The sequence below is a fragment of the Phyllostomus discolor genome, chromosome 2, assembly GCF_004126475.2.
Source record: "Phyllostomus discolor isolate MPI-MPIP mPhyDis1 chromosome 2, mPhyDis1.pri.v3, whole genome shotgun sequence".
Taxonomy (NCBI): Eukaryota; Metazoa; Chordata; class Mammalia; order Chiroptera; family Phyllostomidae; genus Phyllostomus; species Phyllostomus discolor.
In genome coordinates this window covers 113,863,931-113,887,575 of record NC_040904.2, presented here as the reverse complement: position 1 = coordinate 113,887,575, position 23,645 = coordinate 113,863,931, and the positions used below count along the sequence as shown (strand labels likewise).

General features: G+C 41.3%; 1 protein-coding gene across 3 annotated transcripts in view; it reads left to right on the top strand.

Moving 5' to 3' along the window:
* The first annotated feature begins 10,382 nt into the window (after positions 1-10,382).
* The window catches only part of KATNAL1 (katanin catalytic subunit A1 like 1), a 117,103-nt gene continuing 103,840 nt past the window's right edge, over positions 10,383-23,645 (top strand). The window contains exon 1 of one of the 3 annotated variants that reach the window (XM_028532382.2): positions 10,383-10,511. The gene's annotated coding sequence lies outside the window, so the exon portion shown is untranslated. The other 2 variants (XM_036018364.1, XM_036018365.1) reach the window with 2 other exon arrangements.

Below are 23,645 nucleotides of genomic sequence, written 5' to 3'. Positions count from 1 at the left end.
CCACCCCCATCCCCCCGTATAATGGTATTTGGAGGTGGGGCTTTTGGAAGCTTATTTGGTCATGAGGATGGAGCCCTTGTGAATGGAATTAGGGCCGTTATAGGAGAGAGCTCCCTCTCCTCTTCTGCGTATGAGGGCACGGCAAGAAACCTGCTGTCCATGAACTAGGAAGTGGGTCCTCACCAGACACTGCATCTGCTAGCACCTTGATCTTAGACTTCTCAGCCTCCAGAAATGTGAGAAAAAAACTTCCTTTGCTTAAAAGCCATCCAGTGGTATTTTTGTGATAACAGCCCAAATGCATGAAAACATACATGAAAGTTAGGAAGAAACTAAAGACTGATTAATAGAAAATGGATGAGCTGTATAACATGATTACAGCAAGTAAAATGAATGACTTAACTCTAAGTTCATAAACATGGATAAACCTCAGAAACACAATGCTGAACAGAAAAAGTCGATTTCAAGAAAGCATAGTGTAGTAACACTTATATAAAGTTTGAAAGCATGGAAAGCAATATAGTATATAATGTTCACACTATAAAGATACATAATAGTAAAAAACATGTGTATAAAAATAACATCAAAATCAGATTGTGATGGATACCAGGTTTTTTGTTTGTTTGTTTTTGTTATGCAACTCTAAAATGTTCATGTTGGTTACAAAAACTGAAATGCTTATTTGTCATGAAGGCATAAATCCTGGCACGGATCAGGAAGGAAGAAACATTATAAAACTTGGGTAATCGCTGTCCTTACTTTATTTCATAATGCTTCATGCTCAGATAGTACAAACAGGTAATTGGTAATTGGTGAGTTGGGGCAAAGGGACAGAGATGGTTTTGGGTAAGAGGCTTTTAGAACTCTTTATTACAGCTGTCAGTGACCATCTGGGAAACACGAAGTTTGAAGTGTGAGTTGAGAAAGGAGCCAGGCATCACAGCGAGCCCAAGGAGAAAATCAAGGAGAATGGGATGATGGACTGTCTGCTTGAATAGTTAACCATTTAGGAAATATTGGTACTGGATAAGCCAACATCTATGATTTTGTGTCATTTATGCACAATACTTACAAAAAAATGTAGCAGAAAAACAAGATGGAAGAAAGGAAATAGAATTTATCCCCCAAAGCCGTCACTCTCCATTGCCTATATCTGAAGTAGAAGAGTACACAGACAAATAGGAAAAGAAAGGATTCCAGAAATGGTGGGGGGGGGGGGGGCGCTCTCCAGAGTGGCTTTTATCTTCTTAGAAGGGGGCATGAGCCCTGGCTGGTGGAGCTCAGTGGATTGAGCACAGGTCTGCAAACCAAAGGGTCATTGGTTCAATTTCCAGTCAGGGCACATGCCTGGGTTGTGGGCCAGGTCCCCAGTAGGGGCCACATGAGAGGCAACCACACATTGATATTTCTCTCCCTCTCTTTCTCCTTCAGTTCCCCTCTCTCTAAAAATAAATAAAAATCTTTTGAAAAGGTTGGGGGTGGGGCATGGGATCCCAGCTGGCCAGTTCCTTTTTTTATTCAGACATGAAGTGTTTTGTGGCTGGGGTCGCTTGGCACAACATTGCCTTCTATGAATGAAAAACCTCATCACAAGCTGCTTTTCTTCTGTGACATTGCAACATGCTGTAGTGGCTAAATTAGAAGGTGACATGCTTTTTAATTTACTGGAAGAGACTGAGTATCACAAATGGAGCAACTCCTGCCAACATGTTCCTAATTCACATTGGTTATGTATTCCTCTATTAGATATAAGCTCCTCAAACAGAAAGAAGACATGTTGTTAATGTATTAGTTATCTTGCAGAGTCTACACAATAACTTACTACAAGACTCAGTGAGAATGCTCATTGACTCTATCACTGATGACTAGATGCTCATTCATTAAGTTACATACCCACAATGATTCAGTGTTACAAGTCTACCTAACAGCTTTGAGTCTTGGGCTTTCTGTTTATATTTCTAAATTAGCATCAAGAGATACAAAATCATAAGCAAGGAGAATCCCCATAGGATACAGCCAAGAGGTTTTGTGTTTATTTTAGCATACATTAGAAATGTATTGAATTCTTAAAATGTGAAGCAGTTCTTTTCATTAACAATATATGATTAAGTGAGCCTGGCCTCATAGTTCTGGTCTTTAAGGTTAAGTCTCACTTTTAATAGGAGCACTGAAACTGAAGTATAGTAAGTTCATGAATAAAACAGAGCAAAAGTCTCATTTTTACTAAATAGGGTATTAAGTATTAGGTTCTTTAATTTCTTCTCTTTTCTATGATATCCTCATATTACCTATAAGAGAAGGCAGTACTGGAGAGACAAAATTTGCACACTTGAAAATGTATCTTTTTTTTAAATATATTTTATTGATTATGCTATTACAGTTGTCCCATTTCCCCCCTTCTCTCCCCTCCACCCTGTACCCCCTCTGCCACCCATGTTCCCCCCCTTTAGTTCATGTCCGTGTGTCATACTTATGAGTTCTTTAGCTTCTACATTTCCCGTACTATTCTTGCCCTCTCCCTATCTATTTTCAGCCTACATTCTATGCTACTTATTCTCTATACCTTTTCCCCCTCTTTCCTCCTCCCACTCCCCTGTTGCTAACCCTCCATGTGCCCTCCATTTCTGTGGTTCTGTTCCTGTTCTAGTTGTTTACTTAGTTTCTTTTGGTTTTACTTTAGGTGTGGTTGTTAATAATTGTGAGTTTGCTGTCCTTTTACTATACATGTCTTTTCTTTATCTTCTTTTCTTAGATAAGTCCCTTTAGCATTTCATAAAATAAGGGCTTGGTGATGATGAACTCCTTTCACTTGACCTTATCTGAGAAGCGCTTTATCTGCCCTTCCATTCTAAATGAGAGCTTTGCTGGATAGAGCAATCTGGAATGTAGGTCCTTGTCTTTCATGACTTGGAATATTTCTTTCCAGCCCCTTCTTGCCTGTAAGGTCTCTTTGGAGAAATCAGCTGACAGTCTGATGGGAACTCCTTTGTAGGTTACTGTCCCCTTATCTCTTGCTGCTTCTAGGATTCTCTCCTTCATTTTTACTTTGGCTAATGTAATTATGATGTGCCTTGGTGTGTTTCTTCTTGGGTCCAACTTCTTTGGGGCTCTCTGAGCTTCTTGGATTTCTTGGAAGACTGTTCCCTTTGCCAGATTGGGGAAGTTCTCCTTTATTATTTGTTCAAATACATGCTCAATTTGTTGCTTTTCCCCTTCCCATTCTGGTACCCCTATAATTCGGATGTTGGAACGTTTAAAGGTGTCCTGGATGCTCTTAAGCTTTTCCTTGTTTTTTTTTTGAATTCTTATTTCATCCTGCTTTCCTGCTTGGTTGATTCTATCTTCCTTCTGGTCCACTATATTGTTCTGAGACTCAGATTCCTTCCTTTCACTATTGGCTCTCCTCCATATATCTTCCTGCATCTCTTTTATGGTAACCTGCATCCTTTTATCTAATTTGCTCCCAAAATCAACCTATTCCATGAGCTTTCTGATCACCAGTGTTTTGAACTGTGCATCTGATAGATTGGCTATTTCTTGGTCGCTCAAAAGGATGAGTCCTGGGGGACTGATCTGTTCTGTTGGAAACATATCTTTCCCTGTCTCTCCTTTTTTTTTCCGGTCTGGTCGCTCTTGTTACGGTGAGGGGCGGAGCCTTGGTGTTCACCAGGGCTGGGCACCCCGGTCGCTACATTGTGACGTTATATGTGGGGGTGGGGGCGGGAGCCGGGATGGGAGGGAACAATGGCGGTAGTTCCGTTCTCCTGGGATCTCAGACCCTTCTCTGGGATCCTGGGCTGCAAGCTCTGCCCTGGTCCACAATCGCAGCCTCACTGGGTCCGCCAGCCGTAGCTTGCATACTCAGGGATCACTGCTGCGTTCTTGCACCCTGGATGGCTGTCACACTGATTTCGCGCCAAATTTTCCCCGACCTCCTCCGTGCAACGCCGACCTGCGCCAGCCCAGCGCCCGCCCGGCTCGTCTTCTCCTACCGGTCTGGATGTACGGGTCTACTTCAACTTCTTGGCTGTCCGACTTCCATTCAGATAAATCCTCTATCAGTTCTGGGTGTTATTCTATCTGTAAATTATTGTTGTTCTAATCTTGGTTGTGCGAGGAGGTACAGTGCGTCCACCTATTCCTCCATCTTTCCAGAAGTCCCGAAAATTTATCTTTTTAATACTCTCCTCTTACTCACAAAGTTCTATGTCATTTTATGAGGTCACTGGTACCACCTCCCAGCCTCTGTCATCTTTATCTTTTTGCTTCCTCCCACTTGCCAATGAGCCATAGACTGAAGGCAAGTTAAGTTAAGAAGCTGAGTTTCCAACTGTCTGAAAGAGTTCAGGGTGGGGATGCAGCTCGGGGTTCTAACCAAACTCTGGGAAAACATGATAGGTTCATGGGCAGTGATCCACACACGTCAAGTTAGGCTTGGGGTCCATAGATATGGCTCTTGTGGCACTGGGCCCTCACTCTTCACAGACCTGAAATGCAGAGCCCTCCACATGTTAGCCCTGGGCCCTTGGGCACTTAGGACATCTGGCTGTTTGCTTAAAAGCTCCTTCATCCTCTCAGGTAGTGTTCCTTAACCCTTTCTCACTGGCATTCATGGGAGGAAACATATTTTACTTCATATCCATGTTTGTCAGGGTCCACCAGTCAGGCAAAAAGAAACCAGAATATTTCAACAAAGATAATTTAGCATAGGAAACTGATGAAACAAATGTTGGAAGACTGAAAATTTTAGAAAGAAACACTGGAGGAACACATAATTACTAATTGCAAACAGCAGCCTCTGGGGCCTGAGGTCAAAGAGAGGAAAGGAGGGTGGGCTATCAGGAGCCAGTGGCTTCCGGGACAGGCACTGTGAAGCTGACACCCAGACTTCTGATGCTGCTAGTCTGGTGGTTTTGGGAGTGCAGACAGAAAATACTGCTACCGGGCTGTGGAGGAACGACCATCCCAGGATATGATTGCTGCCAGATCCATAGCTAGGTCCTGTCCAGAACAGAGATTGTTTTCTGTAAGCCCTCAGAGTCTATATGATGAACCTCTCTCCTATACCCCAGGCATGCTGGTTCATGGAATAGGCCACTGCCCTGCTGTGCAAAAGCATGTAAAGCATTTTCCCCTTTTGTGGGGTGGGTTACTTGTGTGTGACCCATTCACCCTGTCCTGTTCTGTGCAATTTTGTAACACCTGCCATACAGCCTGGCAGATACTTATTTGTCTTGCCCCTAACCAAGGCACACCTCTGTTAAAAAACTCTTGATCTGGGAAATTTTATGAGCACAGGCACAGGCCATTGCTGAGGTGATGCTGACAGGCAGAGCACACCAACAGGAAGCAACCCTGTGAGCAAGCTGCTTACCCTTCTCCAGCCTGTAGGGCCCCCAGATGGCAATGGAGAAAAGTGCTTTGCACAGTTCCAGCTCCACCAACACAAAGCAATAGGTAGAGAATAGGCCTGAAGCTGAAAGACATTGGCCCAATAACTGCAGTGCATGAAAAAAGGGGTTCTATGAAAAGTAACCTCTGTGGGAGACCTGGTCATAAATCCCTGATTGGGCTGTCATAGTGGGTAGTCAATTCCAGGCACATAACTTTTTAGAAAAAAGTTTATCTTTGCCTTAAGCAAACCCTGTTCATTGTTTCTGTCTTTTAAATTACTTTAACAATCCTCAAGAGAGTACATGATCTTAACTATCCTGTAATCTAATTCCGTTTCCATGCATTCTTCTCTCGTCCCCCTTAATTTCAAATGTATAAAAGAAGATGCAAAATTGTTATTCTCTGGAGTGTTTGAGATCTTTCTCCCTAGCATATATTGTCAGTTTGGCTCAAATTAACTCTTACAAAAATTCTCCCTTGGCTGGCGTAGCTCAGTGGATTGAGCGCGGGCTGGGAACCAAAGTGTCCCAGGTTCGATTCCCAGCCAGGGTACATTCCTGGGTTGCAGGCCATAACTCCCAGCAACCACGCATTGATGTTTCTCTCTCTCTCTCTCTCTCTCTCTCTCTCTCTCTCTCTCTCTCCCTCCCTCCCTCCCTTCCCTCTCTAAAAATAAATAAATAAAATATTTTAAAAAAATTCTCTGCAGGTTTGGATGTTTCTTACCTTAACCCTGCCATACACTACCTTATCAGAACTGTGAGCACACACTCTGCATTTAATTTTCTATTGCTTTCTGTTCTAAGTTACTTTACCCTGCTCTACCTTACCGTATCCCATTTTAAATATTAAAAAGCTGGATGAGACCCATCAAATTGGTTTCATGACCCACTAAATGCTCCTCTAGGACATCTTCAAGTGACTTTGAGTATTGGAAGTCTGTGCCATTTACCTCCTGACCTCCTTCCACACGAAAAGTGACTTAAAGGAATTGGCTCTCAAGATTGTTTTCCACTGAATACATATGGGGGCCTACACTCTTCCATGGGCTTCAGGTTATTTCTATTAGAGGCTGCAAGTGTCCTGTACTGTACCAGAAGGGGTACATCCCCCAGAGTGGAGGTTTTACTAAGGAGAAAAGTTAAGGAACCACCAGTCAAAAGTACTTACCGTGTCTTTCTTATATAAAAGGCATTATAAAGATGTTTTGGGGGATACTCAAAAATGTACATCAGAGGAGTATGAAATCCAGTGAGCAAAAGACAAAAGCCAAATGAGTAAACAACACATGAACTGCCACTAAGGAGGATGGTTAGCTGTTGAATGGGGGAATTTTGGCAGGAACATTGTGAGTACAGAGCAAGGTGATAGGGTTGTAGCAAGAACAAACGATGTTTTCATGCAAAGGCCTGGATTAGTTCTTGCAAAATAGGTAGGATTTAGCATAGGGGTTACATTCCTGGTGAAGAGAGCAAGCAAGGAGCATATGGCATGCTTGGCACAGTCCTGGAACTTGGGCTTCAGAACTAGTAAGAAAAGTCCAAGCACCAACCAGAGCTGAGATAGAGAACCTTGGACATGGAGAGGGTGTACAGACTGAATACAGGGAACTAGTCCCACATTTAAGGAGCAGGTTGTAGAGCTGGTGAATGGCGCAATAAAGTACCCTTTGGCAAAGACTAGAGTCATGGAACATTAAGGAAGGTGGTCAGCAAAGTCAAATGCTCCAGAGGCCCAGACAACTGAGCACTGAGGAAGAACCTCTGGCTTTGAACTAGATGTGCCAAGTCTCTTTAATGAGGGTAGTAGCTTTTGACCAAATTGTCTACTTGTGTGGACTAATCTGTTATCACTTTCAGCTCCATTTTTGGGATCTTCACACTATGTTTAACTATCATATGAACTGGTCCAAAGTCTCCAGTGAAAATAATAAAGTTCATTGTCAGTCCTCATTCCTTCCCAGCTGTCCAGAGCCATGTGAGGTTTTTAAGGTCTTCCTTCTGTAACCACCCTTTTTTTTTTGCTCACAGAAAAGCAGCTGTTTCCATTTACTACTGTCATCCATTCTCTTTAAGTGGTTTGTATTGGGACCTTGCATTTGGAGTTTGCACTGTAACTGTGGCCAGCTGCCTTGCAAATGCAAGTGACTGACTGGTCACAGGGGAAACCAGATGAGGGATGGGTAGATCAGGTGAACCTATCATCCCTACTACAAAACATGTGTTCAGCTGATAGCAGATCAGTATCATCTTCTACAGGAGTAAAAGAATCTATTTAAATGCTTATTATATATGCAGAGTTGTGACTGAATTGACAGAGGTGACAGTCTTGGTGTTGCTTCTATAAGGATGTCATTACTGCTTAATACTCAGATTTTGTTCTGGATTTTATTACTTGCATGCTGACATTTATTCTGCACAATATAAGCTATGATCGTGTAGACTTTAGTTTCTTTTTTTTGTCTTAGAGATTGGATTCCAGCTGCTATCAACGGCTTCCTAAGTTATACTGAATGATTTTCATAATTGAACCCACTATATAGGTAGCTGCTTAATATTTATTAACTACACTGTGGGCTGAATCAGATAGAATATGCAGATATATACTGGCATGAAGAATATTATTTTAATAGTTGGCACTAGAGTTTTCCTGGTGTTTTCTTTGTGTAGAAAAATACTTTGACAAACAGTTTAGGAATAGTAGATGGCCCTGAAAGTAGGATTAGGAGACAGAGATACTAAACATACTGTTTAATAGAGAGGGGAGAATGGGAGCAATGGGAACAGACAGTGGAGAGTGGGAAGTTGCAGTTTACACTGAAAGAGGATGGAATCCGTGTATCCAAATGCTCATGGGATACAGGGAACTTTAAGAGGAAGGAATTCTAATTTTAGGTCACTTGCAACCTTCATTTAAAACCCCTCAGTTGCTCCAAAACTTCAGAGGAGTCTGCTACACAAACAACCAAAGAAAATGTTGTGTGCCAGCAGGAGATAAGATATGAGGGGGCCTTCATGTTCAGAGAAAGCAAAACTTGGAGCCAGAGTGACTCTGAGGTCATTAATTCCCAGGGCATATGGGATCTTGGAGAGAACACTGGCCTCTCCACAGGTGGTGGAAAGGGACTTGAATCAATCTCAACAAAGTCTCTGTGAACAAGGTGACCCCAACTGGAATGGGATAACATACACAGGAGCTTGTTCTTTTTAATCATAATTTCTCAAGAGACATTTATTACCAGAAAATGATATAGTCAGTAATTTCCCCTTTCCCCCTACTTATTTAATCTCAGGCCTTATTTTCCCCATGAGCAAAATCTGGAAATTAGATCTAAACTATCTCTATGGTTTCTATGAGTTTATAGCTCTAATAATACTCTTGGAGCTACAATACAAAGAACAGATTGGTGGTTGCTAGAGGTGCAGGTGGAGGGTGGGTGAAATGGATGAAGGGGGTCAAAAAGTACAAATTTCCAGTTATAAGGTAAATTCTGGGGATGGAATGTACAGCATGGGGACCAATAATACTATATTGTACATTTGAAAGTTGCTAAGACAGTAGATCTTTTAAAAAATCCACTCATATTTTTATTCTTTTGATGCAAATTCACATACAGTTAAATGTACAAACCATAGGTATATCATTCCATGGGTTTTGACAAATGCATATACCTCTGTAACCCTAACGCTGAGTTAGAGAGCTTTACCAAAACTACAGAAAATTCCCTCTTAAGTCAAACCCACCCTCGCCTCCAGGCTACCCTTACCATGATGAATAAATAATTAATAATTAAAATTTATTGTTGAATGCCAGGCTTTGTTTTATAATGCTTTACCAGCATCAAGGCTTTCATTTTTCACAAGCTCTACTGTAAGATGGATATTACCTGGATATATTGAGGATATATATTACCTGGATATACCTACCCAATGTAGCTTAGGACCTGAATGAGGAAGGAGGTAGAAGCTAATCTCAGTTTGTACCACACTGCATTGTGGGGGTTCAGAACAAGTCATCCCAAAATGTGCCTCTGGTATGCAGATTGTTTTAAGCTAAAGGAAACTTAAGCCACCTGCTCAAGAAAAATTTCTTCCTGTCCCTTAACTACTTAGTGAACTTGAATTAGGGGCCTTGCCCATAATGAGATTATCACTTTTGACCTCTCTATAGGGTAGGCAAACATTTATTTACTAAACATCTGTTTTTCTTATCCTCTTGCAATGACCCTTTGAAGCCCCAAGGTGCATTACCTCATCCCTAGCTCAGGTTATCTTATACACCCATTTCCCCCTTTCTGTCTTTGAACCTCTCCTGCATGTGGGGGTCTCTGATCTCTTATATATTAAGTTTGGTCATTTTCTCTTGCTTATCTGTCTAGAGGACAGAGGAAAGCTGGCTCCTCCCCCAACAGCATCTGAGATGGTGCAGGGAGTCCACAAAACATTACAGATCAAAATGCAAGGGAAACTCATGCTACTTGCAAGTTCTCAAACCTCCTGAATCATCCTAAATGCCGAATGCACTACACCTTCCTAAAAGATTCCCTTCTCTCCCATTGCTCAGAATACAGTGGGAGCAAGGAGGTGTGAAAGGTTGCAAATGCGATTACACTGGTGAGCAGCTCAAACCGAGGTGGCTCAGACAGCAAACAGGTCTTGGGCAGAGCCCAATGGGCGGAGGGAGGGGCCGGCTGGGTCTCCCTCCTTTGATGACACAGGCGTCTTCTCGGAATTCAGCCGCATCCACGAGCTCAGCCGCGGGAACAGGACAGGCGTCCTGCCACGCGGATGGCCGCTGGCAGGGCTCGTCAAGCAGCTCCATCGCTCAGTCAGTCAGCCGTTCTCATCAACGTCACTGTCTTCTCTCCCAGGGGCACCTTTGCGCCTCCTTTCCCCACGCAGGCCGGTCGGGTTCTGGGCTCCTCCCCTGAGCTGACTCCTAGCACTCCCTCACTACCACCACCGCGCAGCCGGCGCTGCCATGGCAACCGTAGGCCTCTTCACGCTCGTCGTGAACTAACGGACTTGGCGTTGTCCGAGGCCAGGGCCCCACCCCCACCCCCACCGCACCCCACCTGGACCGCCATCACCAACAGACGGCTGACCTACAGCACCTGGGTAATGAGGCCAACAGAGACCGGGCCGAGGGGGAGAGCAGGCAGTGGGGTGCCCGGGGTGACAGCCACACCCCGTTCCCCGTGGCTGGCCCTTGGGCTCCGAGCGCCGCGCGGAGACGGGGAGAGCCTCGGGGCTCCAGGCTCGTGGGTCATTGTGGGGATTGTAGTTCCGCGGCCCCTGGGACTCGCGGCCTTGGCTGGGGGGCTTGGACGGGAGAACTACAAAGCCCAGCGGCACCTACGGCTGGAAGGGACTGGTAAACTTTCGGCGGACCGTGAGGGAGAATAAAAAAAAAAATCTCTCTTTGTGGTGAGGGGCTCCTGGGTGGTCGCGGAACCCGGCGCTGTGCATTAGGAAAGGGAATTGAAGGTGAGATTTGACTTATCGCGGGTCTATGGCGCCCGCCTCGGCTGCCGGGCTCTGTTCTTCCAGGCGGGGCAGCGCCTCGCTAGGGCTCGGGGTGGAGCAGCCACCCCGCAGTGGGGCCACCGGCCTGCGGTACCTCTGACCCGCCCAGGTTGCTGCCTCTTCGTGCAGAACCGTGTGTATAGCACACGTTTGATGTAAGACCTGACGAGCTGTATTTTATCAGGCTCTCTTCTTTTCCCTGATACGTTTATTTCTAGTCTTTTTAATCATGTGTATTTTGCAGTAGCCCAGAGGCGTTTGCATATTAAACCCATTGATTAATAATTACCCAACGGGTATTGATGTTTAAAGGTTAAGTGTAGAAGTGGATCAAAGATACCGTGCTATTATTATATAGTAGTATCTGAAGTTTTTACCGTTTTGCATTTTTGAATTTTATTTTTGGGAGGGACAGGATTGCAAAATGGGTTACCCTCACCCCCAGCTTGAGCAGTGCCTACATGTATTTTGATTTTACGTTGAAGATTAATTGAACTTTAAATTACAGTACTAGTAATTTTTAAAGCACAGACTTTTTTTTCAAGCACTGAGTACTAACATTTTCTTTGATTAATCCATTGTTTTTTGGAATTTTTTAGTCGCATGTTTTCAGGATGGAAAATGCCATATTCTATTTGTTATTATTATTATCATTACTCTGGAGTACACCTTAGTCCCTAGAGTTGGTTGGTGGCCTGAGGCTCCAGTGGTGGTAAGAAAGCTGACACAGATTTAGGCAACCTTACTTGACCCTTTAACATTTTTTTGATAGGTAGATAGCCATCCTAGAAATTTGGCATTTTTATAGTATGTTGGAAAATTATTGGTATTATTGTATGCTCATTTGTGTGTGTGTGTTTACAAAAATAAAGCAACATAAGTCCAGTGTAAAATTCCATTTCTCTCAATTAAAATGAAGCTGGTCTCTAAATTTTACTTAAACAGCAATTTTGTGTAAAGGGATGGAAAGTAGGTTTAGTAAGACTATTAGAAAAAAAATTGAAGCCTTCTGTTATATAGTAGAGGGATTTGAAGTATTTTATTTATTCGTTCAGGATTTATTAAGAACCTGTTATGTGCCAGACATTATTCCAGGTGGTAGGAATATAGAGATGGTAGAAGATAGTGTGTGTCCTGCATGGAGAAGAGTTGTAGTGTGATACATACGGTGCAAGTTGCTATAGGAGCCCAGAGTGGGAATGAATAGTAACATAACATTGACATTTATCTAATGCTTACTCTTTGGGAAGCATTGTGCAGTATATTTTTTAATGCAGCATGTTATCAAATCCTCACAATCTTGTGAAGTAGTTACTGTCATTTCGAGATGAGGAAACAGATTTATGGAGACTTTCCTAAAGTCATAGCTGATAAGTTGTGAGCCTGGAATTTCAGACCACAGGGGTCTAACTCATCTAAGTCAGGATCTCAAACTAGTGCCATTCTCTGTACACATTGGTAGAAAGATCCTGATTCTGTCTAACGAGAGCAGGGCAAGTCCAGTATGATAGTACGTTTGACTTGTGCTTAGCTAAGAAAGTTGAGTAAACTTTCACTGGAGAGAGGATGAGGAAAGTCATTCTGGGCAAATGGGACAACTTGCTTTTTGGATAGATTTGAGTGCTTTGTATTTGGGGAACTCTAGGCCATTCTGATGACTGAATCCCAGAATACATGCAGTGTAGCAGGACAGGCCAGATCTCAAAGTGCTTGGTATAGAGTTTAGAACTTTTCTTCAATGTAGGGTGACCATTGAAGAGTTTCAAGTGTAGTGTTATGTGGTTTGTAGTTTAGAAAGAAAACTCCAGCTGCAGTGTGGCAGACAAGCCTACCAGAGGATAGAGTGGTGGTGGGGAAACCAATTTTAGAACAGCAACAAAGTCCCATAGAGAAATGAAGAGAGTTTGAACTAAGCCATTGGAGTTACAGAAGGGGATGGATTGTAGAATTACTTATGAGGTAAAATTAATCAGACTCAGGAGTTTGATGTTGGGGGCTAGAAAGATACGGAACCCTAAGACAACTGATGCCTAGTTTTCTGGCTAGAATGAGTGACAGGATCATGAAACCATTGATTGAGGTGAAGTAGAGCAGGTTTTTGTGGATGTGAAAGATAAAGATAAAGTAGTTCAGTTTTGAGTATTCATTCCAGGTTCCTGTGGGGTATTCAGGTAAGCATGCATGTGGATCTGGAGTTCAGGAGAGAGCTCACGGCTGGAGGTAGAGGTTTGCATACGGATCAGTAGTGAAGTGATAGGAGGGAACGGACCACCTCAGAGGAGGATACTTAGAAATGAAAAAGGGAGAAGTTTGAATATGGAACTCTTGCAAAATAGTGGCGTTTACACTCTGTGTGTGTGTGCACACGCAGGTGTCTTGGGACATTTTGAGAGGAAGTGGGAGAAAAGCTGACACGGGATGCTGAGATTAGGAGGTAAGAGGAAGAACCCCAGAGAGCATGCAGAACAAACAACAGAGGAGGAGAGGAAGCAGTGAGGAAGCCAGAGTATCAGGTGCCTCCTCAGAGAGGGCAAGTAAGGTAAAGATTGAACAGTGCCCAAAGAACTGGTGGCTCTGAATCATTTCTAACCTTTGCAAAAACAAGGAAGAAGAATCTGAGCATAGGCTGTTTGAAAAAAAAAGTTTAAAATTTTTCATAATGACACATATCAAAAGAAAGTGAATGAACCCCCATGTAGCCATCACCTAGCTTGAAGTATGAACACATAACCACTTTTGTTTCATTTATAATGCCTGGCCCCCCAACTGGATTATTTAAAGCTAAACTCAGATATCATATCATTTTATCTGATTTCAAAATATGTATCTTTAAAAGTTATAGATTAGTTAAGAATATATAAATATATCCTACTTTAAAAAATTGACAGTACTTTCTTAATGTGGAATTTCTAGTCCTTTTTTAAAAAAGATTTTATTTATTTATTTTTAGAGAGGGGAGGGAGGGAGAAAGAGAGAGAGAGAGAAACATCAATGTGCGGTTGCTGGGGGCAATGGCCTGCAACCCAGGCATGTGCCCTGACTGGGAATCGAACTTGCGATACTTTGGTTTGCAGCTCACGCTCAATCCACTGAGCTATGGCAGCTAGGGCTGAATTTTTACTCTCTTTAAAAAGAAGTTCTACTTTTTGAAAAGAAGCTTGGCTATGTAAAAAAGAAAGTGATAAGGCAGTAAGTCAAAAAGTTTGTAGGGTTTTTTGTTTGTTTTAAAATTGATAACAAGTTATTAGGGAAAAAGCCAATGAAGAAGAAATGTTTGAAGATGTAGGGGATGAAGAAAGAGGAGAGACCTGATAGAGGTCTGTCTCCCCAAATGTAAGGAAGGATGGGATGAGCAGGGTGAAAGAATTAATTTGTTGCATTTTATAAGTATCAACTAAGTTCTGGCTGTATTCCTAGTGTTGATAGAGGAGAGATGTACTGAAAAAGGAAGAGAAGAGGTACAGGGATATTTACAGGTTGGGTAATGAAAGGTGAGCAAGTTCTGCACTGTGGTTTCTGAGAGGTGGGTGCAGTAACAGTCCACTGATAAGGGAAGAGACTGGGGTTAGGAACGGAGAATGTTGGGATATGGCATAGCTGTGGTGAAAAGGGGACTGAGCTAGGACAAGTGAGAATTGTCTCACTGAGCCGAGATTAGAAATAAGTAATTTTCAGTGACAACAAAACACGAGGTTATGTGATTGTTTTCCTTAAATTTTGATTGATTGATTTACTAACAGAGAGCTTAATATATTGAGGAAACTTGTGCTACTGAGGGGAAGAGATCAAGGCTAAGAATTTATAATCAGACCATTCCTCAACAGTTTTGGATTTATTCATTTAATTGATAATTATTATATATTTTGTGTAAATATCATAGTAAAATTAGGCCCTTACAGATAGTTTGGATTGATACTTTGTACTTTATTTTCTCAACATGTGCATTTGTATTCTTTTAGAGAGAACATTCTCCAGGGGTCAGTCACTGAGTGGTGTAGTGAAAGGAGTCAGGCAGACAGATTGTCTAGTTCTGGAACTACACGTAGAGTCTGTGATCACAGGCAAGTTTCCAGACCTGTACCCATACTCAAAAAGATGTAAATACTGTCTATATTTTATAAGATTATTGGGAAGATTAGACAGTTTTATGGAGGTAAACCTTTAGTGCTCAATAACTGAAGACCTTTCTCTTCCTTATCTCCCCCTCCTTACCAACAATGGGGAAGGATTGTCATTTCTGTTGGACACAAGGCCATGTTCTGGGACTTGACATGACCATATGAGGCAGGTAGATCAGGTAGTAACATTTCAAAATGATGATTTGATATGTAAAAGATTCATCAATTATTCTTTTAAATGAGGCTTCCTTAAAAACTATAAAGTGTTATTTTACAGTCTGTTAATAATAGTAATGCCTTTGACTTGGTTTCATATTCAAAGAAACAGAGTTCCACTATGTGATTTGAGATCCCAGTAGTACTAAAATTTTTCGATTCTCTGACATCTCATTTCTGTGCTGATTTATATTATGATTTCACTAATATTTGAGCATCTGTTTATAAAGGAACATATATGTACTGCATTTTTGGACTATAAGACGCACTTTTCCTGCCCCCCCAAATTTGGGGGGAATAATGGTTGTTAATGCTGCTGTTGAGTTCTGTATACATTTGTATTAGTGTAATATTATGTATTTATGTTATTAAATATTTTGCCACATTTTTTGCTTCAATTTTTTTTCCTATTTTCCTCTAAAACCTACATGCGTCTTATGGTCTGAAAATGCAGTATATTTTAATGTACTCAGCACTTTTTAAATACTTTCTCTCCTAGATAAACATACATGGTACACCTAGTGAAAATATGCATCAGAATACCTGATAAAAGTCAGGTACATACAAGCATGTGTTAGATAAAGTTAAGGGATAGATTTGTGAGAGTAGTGTAAAAAATGGAGTAGTTTTCTAAGGTGAGTTTTTTAATCTCCATTAGCTGTCTTTTGGTAGGATGGTTTGATTGTGGTTTTATTTGAAGGTACGGAGCTGGAATAAATGACCTGTTAAGTCTCTTTCTAACTTTGTAATTGTAAATTAATGATTGTCCATTAGTAATTGTTGTTGAGAAGCTCCTATTAAGCCTGTCTTTTTAGTGAGCCCCAGTTATTATATATTCTTTGAAGTCAAGAATACATTATATATTCTTTGAATTAGGTTGATAACTCCACACGGCCTTACATAGTTTCTTACATAGTTATAGATATTTGCTAAATGGGATAGATGCTTACCAAATAGTGTAGGTTGGATGATGAGTTTGTGAGTGAATAAATATGATAAGAAAATTACTTGTTTAAAGAGTGCTTGATAAAGTAATATGAAACAGGATTTTGAAAGGTTTTATGTTATATTATTTAAAAAACTATGAAATTAAGGAACAATTGTATTTGTATAGGCAATCTGAACAAGATACATTATTTTATTTCCACTAATTAGCTTTTTATTTTTATTTTTTGGTTAGCTGTGTAACTGAAGGAGTTGATATATTTTGAAGGCATTTGAGGCAGGAGAGAGTATAATGAGCCAACAGAGCAGGCTCTGACTTAAACATACCTGGGTGTAAATCCAGGCTCTGGGTAAGTTTAAATTCTTTAAAGTCTCAGCCTCCTCTTCTATTAAATGGGAGTCATCATTTTTATTTAGTAGTGTGGTTAGGATTAAATGAGATAATGACTAGTAAGCCATTTTCATCACATTGCCTGATGTGGATTAAGCATTCTATAAATGTTGTCACTGTTATTTTCATGCTAAAAGGGTATTTATGCACTTCAGACTTACAGTTTAAGTTGCCATTTGAGACAGAGTGGCAGGTGATAAACATTTTTTTTATCTTCTGTAATATTATAAAGATGCCAGTAGACATTAGTACATGGGCAGAAATTACTGTGATAATTATTTTTGAGAAACAGTTAAGGTCTTAGAATTACCTGTCTAGATTCTTTTATGTTGCATGGATAGTTATTTTTCTGTTCTTTAAGTATTTGGGAAGTGAGCTTAGGTAAGGAAACAAATGAAAAGGCTCCATTTGCTATAGACATTCACCTGTTATTTCTGGTTTGTGATTAAGTCATATTTTCTATTATTCATGGCAAGTTCTTGAAAATATAACCCAACACAAAAAGGTGCTAGGAGTTGTAACTTTTCAAATTAACTATTTTAGTGATGAGTCTTCACGTAGTAGGCTAATTTATTGCTGTTAAAACATATTTCAAGACGTAATCATTTGAGAAGTTGTGGTTATGTGTTTTTTAAAATTGCTTGTATTTATAATAGTCATTGTGTGAAATAAACTGGACTTCAGTGATTTGGATAAGCATTAAAAATATGACATAAACAATGTTGGGGTATTACCTGAAGGAGTGGGGATTGTTGGGTAGAGGGGGCAAAGGGGGAAAATCAGAACAACTGTAATAGCATAATCAATAAAATGTAATTAAAAAATGTATGTAGAGCCTGGACATAAGTAGAATTCATTGTAGAACAAAATGCTGAAAAACAGAGTTGATTTGTTGTTGTTGTGTTGGTGGCTGCTTCCATATTTCTAGAACAGATATCTGCTTTGAGGAATTTATAACTCACAGAAGGAAAAGAAGCAATATGAGAGGGGTATGAAAGTGTGAGACTGAAAATAGTTTAAAGCAGAGATTTTTCTTAAATCCCATATGTATTATAACTAAATTAAATATCATTCAATAAAATTTAGTTTGAAAAAAAAGTTTCTATATAAAAACCAGTCGAATGTGCAAATATAAGAATTATAAATATTGCCCTTGCTGGTATAGCTCAGTGGATTGAGCGTGGGCTGCAAACCAAAGCATTGCAGGTTCGATTCACAGTCAGGGCACATGCCTGGGTTGCGGGCTACGGCCCCTAGCAACCACACATTGATGTTTCTCTGTCTCTCTTTCTCCCTCCCTTCCCTCTCTAAACATAAATAAATAAAATCTTAAAAAGAATTATAAAGATTATGATTTCATCAAAAAAGAATTATTAGTTACATCCTAAGCAGTTTTGAGTTCTGGGTATAAGCTAGTTTTTAGTTTTTTCAAATATGTGTATTAGTCTTGATATGAAATTAAAAATCCAAGTATGTTGGGAAAGGGGTGTGTGTGTGTGTGTGTGTGTGTGTGTGTGTGTGTTATGGGGGAGTGGTCAATTTTAAGGAGAGGAGAATGTGTTGGAGATGTAGCTGGAGAGGCAGGTTGGAACCAGGGCTTTATTTGTTACATTTAGATCTGAGTGTTGGAGAAGACAAGTCTTAATTACCTAGAACCTGATTAAGTAATAATCCTTATTCTTGGTCTGAGTATGAACTTGAACTGAGCTCTGTTTTATTTTGAGTATAGGATTCTACATGAAGATATTACTTAGATCGTTCTGTATAAGGCAACATTACTATGTCAGTTTGGCAGTAAATATTGCAAGAAGATGCTGAGTTCATTTTTTGAATATATGATAAACTCAAAATAAGAGAAATATTGTCAAATATTAGACATTGCTAAAACCTTTCATACCTTGTTTAGGTGGAACCTGACCTTTTAAAAGTCCTAGAGACTCTTCTCACTTATATTAAATGAGATTTAAAAAACTATATATTTCAAGCTTATGGTTGGAAGTAATTAAAGTTATAGTATATAGCATGTAGAAATTTACAGTAAAAACTGGGTCAGTTCATTTCTTGTTTTTTTGAGGAAAAATTTAAGCTGCTCCAAACCTCTATATTCATGTCAAATATAGGGTAAAATAATAGCTTACATTGTTTTAGTGCTCATTATATACTATGAATGATATTAACATATTATCACATTTAACTTTTACAATAACCTCATGATATTAAATAGTATTTTCCCTATTTTATAGATGTGGAACATGATTTGCCTGTGGTCACAACTAAAAATTTGTGGTGCCTGTATTAAAACCAGGTTTTTCTGTCTGGAATTTTTTATATTGCCTCCACACATGAATAGCTCAGTTTGGTATACAATTCTAGGTTGGGATTCTCCCCCTGCCCCATTCCTTAGCACTTGGGAGATACTCCACTTACTCCAGGCTTCCAGTGTTCCTTTTAAAGAGTTAGCTGTCAATATGTTATCTTTCCTTTGTAGATAATATGTCATTTCTCTCTTGCGTTTAGCATTCTTCAGTTTTACTACATTGTCTCTAGGTGTAGACTTATTTTTATCTATAGATTTTGGAAGTTTCTTTGCCACTATATGCTTGAATATTGCTTCTCTCTTCTTTTTCCTTCTCTTCCTACTTTCTGCATTTCTTTTTTTAATATATTTTATTGATTATGTTATTACAGTTGTCCCATTTCTCCCTTTATTCCCCTCTGCCCTATGCACCCCCTCCCACCCACATTCCTTCCCCCTGTAGTTCATGTCCACAGGTCATACTTATAAGTTCTTTCACTTCTACATTTCCCATACTATTCTTACCCTCCCCCTGCCTATCTTCTACCTACCATCTATGCTACTTGTCCTCTGTGCCTTTTCCTGATCTCTTTCCACCCACTCCCCTGCTGATAATTCTCCATATGATCTCCATTTCTGTGATTCTCATCCTGTTCTAGTTGTTTGCTCATTTTGTTTTTATTTTTGTTTTTGTTTTAGGCGTGGTTGTTAATAACTGAGTTTGTTGTCATTTTATTGTTCATATTTTTAATCTTCTTAGATAAGTTCCTTTAACATTTCATATAATAAGAGCTCGGTGATGATGAACTCTTTTGACTTGACCTTATCTGGGAAGCACTTTATCTGCCCTTCCATTCTAAATGAAAGCTTTGCTGGATAGAGTAATCTTGGATGGAGGTCCTTGCCTTTCATGACTTCAAATACTTCTTTCTAGCCCCTTCTTGCCTGCAAGGTTTCTTTTGAGAAATCAGCCGACAGTCTTATGGGCACTCCTTTGTAGGTAACTATCTCCTTTTCTCTTGCTGCTTTTAAGATTCTCTTCTTATCTTTAATCTTGGGTAACTTAATGATGATGTGCTTTTGTGTGTTCCTCTTTGGGTCTCTTTGAGCTTCCTGGAAGTCTCTTTCATTTGCCAGATTGGGGAGGTTCTCCTTTGTTATTTTTTTCAAATAAGTTTTCAGTTTCTTGCTGTTGTTCTTCTCCTTCTGGCACCCCTATGATTTGGATGTTGGAATGTTTAAAGATGTCCTGGAGGTTCCTAAGCCTCTCCTCATTTTTTGGAATTCTTGTTTCTTCATTCTGTTCTGGTTGAATGTTTCTTTCTTCCTTCGGGTCCACACCGTTGATTTGAGTCCTGGTTTCCTTCTTGTCACTGTTGGTTCCCTGTACATTTTCCTTTATTTTACTTAGCATAGCCTTCATTTTTTCATCTAATTTGCGACCATATTCAACCAATTCTGTGAGCATCATGATTACTGGTGTTTTGAACTGTGCATCTTATAGGCTGGCTATCTCTTCACAGCTTAGTTGTATTTTTTCTGGAGCTTTGATTTGTTCTTTCATTTGGGCCTTTTTTTTTTTTTTTGTCTCAGAGCACCTGTTATGTAGTAAGGGGAGGAGCCTTAGGTGTTCACCAGGGCAGGGCAACCCTCATCACTGCTTTGTGATGCTGTATGTAAGGGAGGGGTTCGATGCCACTTGCTCCACTCTCTGCTGGTTTTTAGTCACTTCCCCTGCTACCCACAATCAAATTGGGCCCTTTTGGTGCTGATTCCCAGATGGGTGGGTTTGTATACATTTCAGGACCCTGTAGATCTCTGCAATGAACCCTCCTGTGAGGCTGGGAGTTTCTCCCTCTGCTGCCTCAACTTCCACAGGTGTTTTCAATCAGAGGTTTGAGGCTTTATTTCCCCAAGCTGGAACTCTGGGTTGGGTGGTCTGTCTGGCTCCCCAGTTGTTCCTCCTGGTTTGTTTACATGTGAATGTGGGACCACCCAGTCCACCAGCTGCTGCCTCATCAGGTCCACCAGCCCCCACCTTTCTGAGTCCTGTCCGCCTGGCTGCCCGTCTCCGCCGCTACTATTGGTCTGGATGAATATCTTTTCTTTAACTCCTTGGTTGTCAGACTTCTCATTGTTTTTTGCTTTTTAATTTGTTGTTGTCCTTCTTTTGGTTGTGCAAGGAAGTACAGTGTGTCTGTCTACACCTCCATCTTGGCCAGAAGTCCTGTTTCCATTTTTTGTGGATTATTTTTCCTTCTTTTTGTTCTGATTTTTTTATTTCCTTATGTTCCAAATCATTGATTTAATTCTCAGCTTCATCCACTCTACTGTTGCTTCCCTGTAAATTCTTCTGTATTTCAATTAGTGTGTCCTTCGTTTCTGACTTTTTTTATGTTGTTGAGGTCCTCACTAAGTTCCTTGAGCATTCTTATAACCAGTGTTTTGAACTCTGCATCTGATAAATTGCTTATCTCCATTTCGTTTAGCTTTTTTTGTGGAGTTTTGATCTGTTCTTTCATTTGGGCTATGCTTCTTTGTTTTTTCATTTTGGCAGCCTCCCTGTGTTTGTTTCTGTGTGTTAGGTAGAGCTGCTATGACTTCATATCTTGGTAGTGTGGCCTAATATAGTAGGTGTTCTGTAGGGTCCAGTGGCACACCCTTCCCTGTCCCCCAAGCTGGGTATTCAAGGTACATGCTCTGTGTGGGCTGAGTATACCCTCCTCTTGTAGTTGAGCCATGATTGTTGTTGGCAGGTCAATGGAAGGGCTTTACCCAGGCCAGTTGACTGCAAGGATTGACTGTGACCACTGACCACCAACCTCCATCCTCTGTGGAGGACCAGTGGTACTGGGGCAGGCTGGTGGTACTCTGATGTGGTCTGTAGCTGTCCATAGGGTGCACAGGCTTTGGGGTTTCCTGGGTGGTGTAGGCCAAGGTCAGCCCTTCAACTGTGTTTTGCCTGGGACCACCCTCCCTGAGCTACAAAGTGATGTGCAGATGGCTGTTACTTGTGCTGGGCTTAGAGGTTTCTAGGTGAAGCCAGGCTGTGAAACTAGGCTGACTACCGCTAGTGCCTATCCTGGGGCCACTGAACAAGAGGTATTGGATCTGGAGGCACCCTGAGAATGCCTGTTGCTTGTTTGAGAGAATTTAAGAAGTTGTGAAATATGAGCCAAGACCAGCCATTCATAAAGACAAGCCACTGTTAACATCTTGGGTGGGCCTGTAAGTTGGATGGTATGGAGCCTCAGGGAATCACCAGGGTGAGGCATACATTGTTAGCCAGGTTGATGGAGTCTTAGTCTGCTATTGCCATGGTCTGGAGCTCTGTGGGTCTGGGTTGGGGGAGGGTTCAGAAAAGGAACAATGGCCTCTGCCTGCCATTATATTGCGAGAAAGCTGTCCGCCAGTTCTCACCTTGATGCCAAACACTTCAGTTCCTTCCTGTATGCCCCTCTGGTGCCTTTCAAGTTGTTACCCTGGTGTTGGAGCTCAGAGGGAGTGAATCTGAGTAAGTCTATGTATGGGTTCTTTAAGGGGAACTGCTTGGGACTCCAGTAGTTCTTCCACTGAGTCAGTCCCTGCTGGTTTTTGTAGCCAGAAGTTATGGGGACTTATCTTCCTGGCACTGGAACCCCAGGCTGGTAGTCCTGGTGTGGAGCTGGGACCCCTCCATCCTGAGATATCCCTCCCAAATTTTGTCCACTACATGTGTGCACCAGCCAATTCTGCATCTTCATGTCTCCATGCCTCCTATGAGTCTGGATGGATGTGGTTTCTTTAATTCTGTCATTGTCAGACTTCCATTCCCCTCAATTTCTGATGTTTCTGATTGATAATTGTTATATAGTTATTTGCAATTTTGATGTGGCTGTGTGAACAGGCGGCTGTGTTTATCTATGCCTCCACTTTGATCAAAAGTCCTCCCTTGAGTATTCTTATTATCATAAGTTTGAACTCTGTATCTGGTAGTTTGCTTACCTCCATTTCATTTAGTTCTTTTTTTGGAAACTTTTCCTGTTCTTTCACTTGGGACCTATTTCTTTGTCTCTGCATTTTGGCTGCTTCCCTATTTTTCTTTCTGTGTATAAGATTAGAGGTGCTACATCTCTCGGACTTGGTTGAGTAGCCTTGTGTAGTAGGTGTCCTGTAGGACCCAGTGGCACAGCTTCTCCAGTCACCTGAGCTGGATGCTATAGGTGCACCCCTCTGTGGGCTCTGTATACTGTCCTGTTGTAGTGGAGCCTTGATAGCTGTTGGTGTCACTAAGAAGGATTGACCACAGGCCTGTCAACTTGGAGGACCAGCTGCAACTACAATGGAGGAGCTTCTGTGCTTGAGTCGACCCTGTAGAGCAAGACTTGCTTCAGTGGGTCTTCGATACTCACTGAAGTTGCCCATTGAGTGTGTGGCTGGTGGTGTTGGTAGGGTTTTAATCTAATCTGGTGTAGTCTGAAGCTGTCTACTGGACACACTGGCTATGAGTCCTCCCAGGAGGTGTAGGATCAGCCACCGCCTGTGCCCTGCCTGGGACCACCTGGCATAAGCTACAGAGTAATCTGCAGATAGATGGCTGCTGCTAGTGCTGGGCCTGGAGCCACTTAGCAAGAGGTATGGGTTATGAAGAGGCCAAATTGCTGTTTGAGAAATTTTAGGAAAAGTCCCTGAGAGATTTTAGGAGAGTCTGAAGCATGAGCCAAGACAGGCCATTTATATGGAAAAGGCACTGGAAACAGCTTGGGTGGGCCTGCTTGTTT